Below are 8,706 nucleotides of genomic sequence, written 5' to 3'. Positions count from 1 at the left end.
GCTAGGGAGTTTCAGGTCTGTGTTTTTATTATAGGTTCAAGAAAGTCTGAATACCTTTGCAAGAAGTATTTCAGAATCCCACTCAAATCCAGTACGAATGCCGCATAAATCTGCATTGTACAATTAGTATACTGTTTGTCCGTTGAATCAAACACGCCTTATGAAGCATTTCTAAAACAGGAGAGATCGTTAGGGAATGCGTCTTCCTGTAAAAATAAAATGACTTCAAGGGCACTATAAGCAGAGGTGTGAAAGCCTGCTCTACAGAAGAACTATAGCCAGAGATGCCAAAGAGGTCGAGATTTCACCACGTGAGAGAAAGCATCTCAGAAAACGAAGTTGCGGTCGTTTCCACGCGTTATAAAACCACTAGGTCAAACAACAAGAGCTGAAGAGAGTAACGCGGCCGAGCGCTCTAAGGAGTTGGCTTAAACCTCCAGTCTCTTCAGGAGCATCTGTTGGATTCGCACTGCTACAGCATATCTCCTTGTTAAGTATCCCTTTTATTGTTGTTGCTGCCTCCAGGCGATGTAAACCAGATTCAGAAAAAAATAATTTGAACAACATTATTCCCATATTTGCTCGAAGGCGCGGTGGCCAAGTGGTAAGGCGTCTGTCTCGTTAACTGAAGACCGTCGGTTCAATCCCCACCCGTGCCTGTTTCATTTGTCGCCGCTTTCCTTCAGTTTCAATGTCTTCAAAGAACTCGTAATGTAGGAGTCTCAATAGTAAAAGAACATAACTGTCGCCAGTGATTACTATTCTTGCATATCCTGCCTTGTTTTTTAGTCGACAAAGCTTGTCTCTCTTCACACCCATCTTCCGAATGATCGCCTCAGCACTGGGAAGGAACGTGCGCTTGGTAAACCCCCCCCCATGGTCTGATCACAAACAGATCGGGTGAGCTGTCAGTCCAGGTTGGAAGTGACGTTCGAAAGCACTAAAAATCTGACTTTGGAACGAGAAGACCGTGTTTTTTTAACGAGTAAACGATAAAATAATATACTGCCTGCAAGACTATGTCAAGTTCAAGTTCAAATTCAAGTTTATTGTCATTATACTCATATACAGGTATATATTATAACGAAATGCTATTTAGCTAGCTCTCGGACATAAGTAGTACAAAGAAAAAAACACAGAGACAGAGACAACAGCCGATGTGCAAAAAACAACAACAGGCAGTGTGCAAAACAACAAAAAGGTAACAGGTTATGTGCAAAAACATGCATCAAAAGAATGAAATAAAGGGATAGAAATTATGGGGAGTGAACTTTTGACATGTATGGTAGAGGTAGATTTTCAATGTGTTTGGGTTTTTGGTAAGAAAGAAGGCACTGTGAGGTTCAGATCATAGGTGAGAGGTGAGGTGAGAGTGAGAGAGGCTGGGAGTTTAATAGTTTGATAGTGCGGGGGTAAAAACTGTTTCTGAGTCTGGTACTCCGGACCCGAATGCTCCGGTACCGTTTTCCATGTCATGCTAAACGCCACAAATTGTGTTCGTCCAGTCGTATCAATCGTCCTAAAGTTACAGAAAATCGGATGCAACTGGTACACTCAGCACCCATTTCTTCAGGATAGTGGAGCGGTTTAAAACAGCAAATTCACAGTTTTGTGTCTTTCAATCTTTGTGTTCCGCTCTCCAAATAGAAGCACGGGTTCAAATCCCACTCCCGACAGTCAGGCGTTTTACCTTGTCTTTTTTACCTGCCTTTACACTATTTCAGTCTTGTTGTGCTCGCTGACAATCACAGTACAAGGAAAACGGAGAAACCGCTTTGGAAAAACATAACGGACAGAAAAAAGCTTCGTAAGCACGTGAATGTGATTAGCAGCAGTAAGGTATGCATTCAAATGTTTAAGGCAGATTTATAAAAGCAGCAGAAGAAAGGTGCAGCACAATGCAATTTGTGAGAGTTCGCTGGTTTTTATGCTGCTTGGATTTCTTTCAAGCCTATGAAGTGACCCCCGTTTTATTTTCATTTTCAAACTTCAGAACCGAATAACAAAAAGATTTCATGTGTGACAGCATTCCGTTGCAAATACCGTTTCCACGATGTATTCAGCGACGGGAATGAAATATTTTAGTGCTGGCTCAAATGCGAGGAATTTCAGAAAAACCTGGAAAAGCAACGCTTGCAGTAAATGACAAATTTAAAGCGTGTAGTCAGCATGAACAGAACAACGCAATGCTCTGTAAAAACGATCTGAAGCCGCAATTGCTCTTTTATCTCGGGCAGTTCATTCCGATACGATGTTTCCGCAGTATAAATGAAATGCCGAACTCCAAACATGTTGTTGCCATTATTGTTACTCCTGCTGCTGTAGTTTTAAGCTTTAATCAGTGGGTATGTAATGTTGTAAAGGGGCTGGACTACTTTGTTCAGTCCAAATTCCATTATGTGAATTTATGCTTTTTTAATATAAGCATTAACAATACAATGCGTGCTCAAAAACCGTTACTTATTAGCTTAAGAAGCGGCAGTGTTTTGACAAAGTGTGGTATTCGAACAGATAATCCTGAAGTGTTTAATACTTGCTTGTGAGCAGATCTCCCTCGATTTAGACAAACTCTTGTTCGGCCGATGATTTCAGATCAAAATCTGAATCAAGTGGAAAGAAAGCTGAATTACGCTGGGTACTGGGTATCACTGTTACGCCATCAGGTCATGCTAGGAGGATTGGCGGGATCAAATTGACACAGAGGGACCCAATGTGGGGGCTGAACCCACAGTTCTGAGATTAAGAGATTCTTGCTCTTTGGACTGCGCCTATATAACTCTGGTGCTACAGCAGTAATGTTTCTGGGTGTGGATGAACATGACATAATAGACTGACAGCAGGAACACGTGACAGTATCGCTATATTTGTCTGCAGTATATTGTGTTGAGAGCAGCAATAACTTTCCTGCAGAGATGGGAGTGCCCTTAATACAGCTCTTTCAATCAGACAGAGTAATAGGAACCGACCTCAAGTTTCGGCTGTGGATCCATCTGCACATGGGGGAAGAGACAGTAAAATAGCGACGAAGAAACAGAAAGAATTGTGCTCGCTGCAAAATAGGAAAGAAAGAGGTGTTAGGACACGTAAAACAGCTTGGCGATAATTTGCAGCGACAGTTTTATGTTATTTAGTACACAGATTTCTCTTCATGTTCCTTAAGATGTGTAATTTGTATGTTTGAACAAACAGTAATTTGTATGAGAACAGTTTATTCTAAAGTCCTGTCAATTAACAGTGGAGAGCTACCTGGTGCACGTCTTCAAGAAGACTCTCTTTAAGACGATTACAAGTTTCTCGAACAAATCTGCGTCATATTTTTAAAATAGTTTAGCTAATGAGCAACGAGAGTATAAATGAATTCTCCCACCCTCCATTCGAAGATAAAACTCCATGTGCGAGTCGAAGTTTCCTTGAAGCTACAGATGTTCGTCATTATTGGACATTCCCCGGTGATATTGACTAAGAAGCTCAATTCTTACGTTCTGTAGTTCAACGTGCGCAAAACACTCATATCCCCTGCAAATATCGGCATGGTCAGTGATATTCTCAACAATTTGTGCCATTGCAATTCGTGCCATACTTTTTCGCAATGTATTCTGACAAGCCAAGATCAGAGGGTCATATTTGAAAAATGGTGCATTAAAATGTCTTGTACTTCAGGATTTTGAAAGTCTATTACATTGTCTCTCACACCTCGGTGTCAGAATTGTGAGACGTTTTTATAATCAGGGGGGAGGGCCGTAGCAATAAGCAGAAAGCACAATCACCTTTTTCCCAGTGCAAGTCCATGTTATGGTGAGTTTTTAAAATTGGTTTGCGATTTTCTAAAATATATTCCATACAAAAATATAATTTGGACAGTCGCTATTTATTTGGATATTCCCTTTCACTGAGGATGTCTACAGTTTTCCAGCCGAATTAGTACTGATCGAATAGAGCCATCTACAGGCGAAAGGCGACATAACATCACAGCAGCAGCATTTAAGGCGGAACGAAAAACGCGAATAAGAAGCCAACTTCAGCCTTGTAGCAGACCCTGGGAGGCACGCTCAAAATAATCATCTTTCCCAGTACTTCAGAGTCATATTTAGAGCGCTTTACTGCAATTTTATGTGATTGATAGGAGATGTGAAGCCATCGAGCCTGTACTGCCATTTCTCATGCTTTCTCTCAGTGTCGGAGCTGCAATTGCGTGTAAAGGAGGCGACTTGAAAATGAAACGTGTAATCACCTTACAGAGGGTCTTCACGACGGGGTGTGTCAGCTAGTTCTCCATTATCGTCAATTTACTGGACTTCTGAAGAAACCTATCTACAACGAAAATACAAACTGCACAGTTTAAGGTACATGAAGAGAAATCAGTGTGCTGATTGACTCAAAAAATGTCGCTACAAATAATCTGCCAGGCTTATTTACTTGTTCGACCACCTCCCTCCGTCCCCATTTGCTGTTAGCACAATTCTTTCAGTTTCTTTTCTTGTATTTTCCTTGCTATTTTAGTGTTCCCCATGTGGAGATGGATCCACAACCGAAACTGTTTTCACCCTGTGTTTCTGCAGCGTCAGTCTGTATAAGGATCACAACTTGCACAGCTCCAGTGGCGCAATCAATCAGCGCGTGGTACTTATACAACAGTGCACAGCGGAGTTATGCTGGGGTTGTGAGTTCAAGCCTCACCTGGAGCAGTGTTTTCAGCTACTGAAAGCAACTGTCGAGTTTAGATACTCTTAGGTATTTGATGGAGATAAACTAACATCAAATGAACAAGTAAAGGTTTATTTTGAGTCACAATCAAAGAAGGCTCCACAGCTGAAACATTATGTTTCCTTCTCTTTTCAGCATGGAATAAACCTTGACGCAGCTCCCTACTAAAATTACCATCAGCTGTGTACCTCCAACTGACCTGTACACAAATATATGAGAGAGGTCTACTGAGATGAGAGGAGCACTGAAGACTTGAAAAAGCTCTCACATTAGATTCTGTGTTTTTGTTGTTCCCCAGATTTGTTTTTAATGTTCTTTTTCTTTTGAAGGTGTTGCGTTTGGTTTTTTTTTTCATAGTTGTTAGACTACTACAGGGATTTACCTAGGTTCCTGGAAGATTCTCGTTTTGTGTTTGTTGTTTTTTTGGGTTACAACATTTTTTTTTCTATTGATAGGACCCCACGCATTACTATGGGAGTAGTTAACTTTAGTTCTTACATTGTACAGTACCTGAAATTACCACATAAACTACTACTCTGTTTCCCTTTTTTTAAAAGGCACAAGTGAAGTTTGTTTTTCCTTGCTGCTGATTGGTAGCTACAATGGGTCAATTGCAATAAACTTATATACAATAAACTCCGCTGAAATTTGTCAGCAGCTCTGTACTAAACCTGTTCTCGATTGCAACAAACCTAAAATAACAGCTGCTGCCCATTAGATGTTACTGCATTAGGAGTCTAGCTTAAACCACCTCTTCATAGGTTTTAAGCAACTCGGTAGCGGACTAAGCAGAACAATTGATCACATTAGAACTGTCTTGAATGTAATGGAAATAATGTACTCATTAATTAACAAGCTTATGCACCACTTGCTTGAAAATTATTATTATATTTAACCAAAATTGCTTTCCAGACACCACAAATATTCACAATGAATGTTATCATAACACATTTTTAGTAATACAAGTGTTATTTATGAATAATTAGGTTCCATGTATATCTTTATTAATAGCTGTATTACAAGTAATGCATATACAGTCTTTATTACAGTTAGTTTTCAGTTATCCTGGGTAGGGAAGAGAATGGAAATTAAGGAAATAAAAATTTAAAGGGCTTAAGTCTTCAATGTGTTCTGTCATAGCTGTGTGTTGTCACATCTGTCATATCTGGGTGTTAATTTAGTATATTTGATGTATTATTTATTGTGATTTGACACTACACTTGTATTTGACACTACACTTCTCAGGAGAAAGCAGTACAATTTTTTTTTTTATTTGAGGGTACAGAAATTGTATTGTATGGCCAGATGTAAGGTTACGTTAAGAAACCCTTATTGTTACCTTTTGCAACGTTATTTATTTAAGATGGTTCTTCAGAATAGTGTCCCTTACGTATCTGTGACTGTGGTCCAACAGTAACGGTGGTGAAATAGCCGGAATGTGTGGGAAGAAGATGGAGATGGAACAGGAGGTTTATTCAGTCGATAGAAAGGTTGTGTAGGACTGAACACACTGCGGTTATGGTACTGGGTTTAAGAGCATTACGATCCTACAGTCTCCTGATCCATAATCAGATGCGTTATCCAATGCACCACTGGCCCTTGTACCGCATTCCTCAAGTGCACCACTGTGAGCTTGCGCCGCTACAATAATACATCGCCCCAGTCCAAATTTTCTCAATTAGGTGCAGGTTTTCTATGTGTATTTAGTTAATAAGTCTTTCATTTTGTCTGTTTTAAAAATTACATCTCTTTAAAGCGCTGAAATTCACTGTAGCGGCGAGGCTTAATAATAAGGCAGAATTAAGTGTTTCTGAGCTTCCCAAATGAGGCCCCATTTCTCTGTTCATCTCTGTGGTGCAGCCACAGAGAGACCATTAGTGCAGGGTGATTTAAGGTCCTAGGACAGCTCCCAAAGGGGGATGCACTTAGCTAAGCCTGGCTATCATGATCAATGGTCATCCATTGGCGCCTATCTGTCTAGGGAGTGCCAGATGGACATCTGGACTGCATTTCTAGGTGTCAGGAGTAAATGACTCATATCTCACCTTGATCAACCAATCAGGGACTGGTAGGGCTGAATAACCCACGTGGGACTCTGATGCCCATGGAACTTTCAGCCAATCAACGAGCTGAAGTTCCTCCAGGTAAAAACGAGATTCAGAGGGATTCTGGAGAGGATTCTGTGGACTATTCTAAAGGGAATTCAAAGGAGAATTCCAGGGCAGGACGGCCCAGGAGCAGAAGGCTCCCAAGGGCAGGACATTCTCGCAGCGCGCCTCCTGACCATCCTGAGACTCAGCCCGGACAACCACGGAACGGCCAGTGTGTCCGAGTGCCAGAACTTTCCTTTGTTCTAAGAGTCTAGAGCGGAGGTTGCCAGAGAATAACCAGAGGATCCACCCGAGGTTAGCGCCAGCAGCAGGCCTCGTGAACAGGTCGGAACTGTGGACAGCTGAATCACTATTCAGAACTAGCTCTTCATCAGGACCGAACCGGTCCTCTTCCTGACTTGCTGGGACCCACAGTCATCTTTTCTCCTGTGCGAAAACTTTGCTAGTTAAAGCCAACACTAACTAGCCGGTCAGTGAGCATCAGCAGCGCACCGTCGCAAGCCGCACAGCACAGCCTGGCACCGAGCCAGAGAGCGCGGATTGGACAGCAACAGCCTGCAACTGTTTCTTTGAGCCTGCAGGAGATATGAATCCCCAAAGAAATTGGATGAGTATTCAACTTCAATGCATTACAGCTCGAGAATTCAATTGTTATCCAAACCAGTTGATATCAATTTAATTCCTAAGAGTTATGTACTTGTTTTGAGTATCTAATGTAGAAGTTATAACCAAGTTCATTTACGAAACGGTCTAAATGAATGATATACTGCACGTATGTCCTCTTGATGTGTAACTCTTCGTAACTGAATGAATATATATCTTTTGTATTCTGATAACCCTCTCGATAAGATCTGTTAGGTTTATATGCATATTCTATGTATTAATAAATGTATCCTCGTGTATTAGTACCTGTGTGTGTGCATTGTTTGAGTTATGTCGCATGGTTGGGTTCTAAAGCCATCAAAAGAAACAACTTTGTGATTTACTGCTACAATTAATAATTGTCACAGTAAATGCCCAAACCCTACAGAACTGGTGCCTTCAGAGAGCCACAACGTTACATATTTGGCGTCCCTGAGCCGGTTTTCTCTTACATCACACATGAGGGTATTCAAACGAAAGAAATCACAGAAAAGATATCGCACTTAAAAAGAAATCCAGAGTGGAGACGCTGGTGATAGAAAACAGAGCTTCATACGATGCATGAGATGCTTTACCTCTGAACTAAACTCGGCTCTTTAATTGTGTTAGGAAGAGTGAATAGTCAACAGTGTACATTTTAAAAATCAAAGCAAGACAATGAGACACGAAGAGAATTCGGAACACAAACCTCTCCTTCATCGTTTAAAGAGCTTTTGATGAACGTCTAAATGAAAGACAAATTCACTATTTTCACTTTGTGATTAAAAAAACACTTTTATCACACGTTAAGCATTCCTGATGGTGTCGAATGGTTCTCTTTTCTACCCTCATCATTTGAGAATCCCCAGCTAAAATATCTTTTTAAACTACAACAAAATTGCAATATTTTGAATACTATTTAAGTTTACATAGTCACATTCCAGGTGATATTGACTTAGGCGCTCAACTATTAACTTCTTGGAGTTTGACTTGTGCCAAAAGTTTGAAATCTCTGCAACTATCAGGATGCTTAAGGACATCCAAAGAAACCCCATCACATTTAGGGGAGACGGTGTTGAGGTCAGATTAATTTGAAATGCGTCTGTGGGGACTTTTGATTTACCAACGTTATGTTTTACTGAAGGATACGATGACTGATTGTGCCATAGAAACTAACGCACGTCACCTTTTTTCTACATTCACAGGTTTTTGGCTAAAGACAAAAAAATCGTTTCATTTCTTGGCCAGCTGGCAGTAATTCCTCTGCACC

At 40.8% G+C, this 8,706-nt stretch overlaps 1 non-coding gene across 1 annotated transcript; it reads left to right on the top strand.

Annotated features, from left to right (window-relative positions):
* Positions 1-587: 587 nt before the first annotated feature.
* On the top strand, positions 588-659 carry trnat-cgu (transfer RNA threonine (anticodon CGU)). The gene has a single exon. It is a non-coding gene; the product is annotated as a tRNA-Thr (tRNA).
* Positions 660-8,706: the final 8,047 nt, after the last annotated feature.

The sequence above is a fragment of the Atractosteus spatula genome, assembly GCF_055471065.1.
Source record: "Atractosteus spatula isolate fAtrSpa1 chromosome 10 unlocalized genomic scaffold, fAtrSpa1.hap1 SUPER_10_unloc_17, whole genome shotgun sequence".
Taxonomy (NCBI): Eukaryota; Metazoa; Chordata; class Actinopteri; order Semionotiformes; family Lepisosteidae; genus Atractosteus; species Atractosteus spatula.
This window is presented reverse-complemented; position numbering and strand designations above follow the sequence as displayed.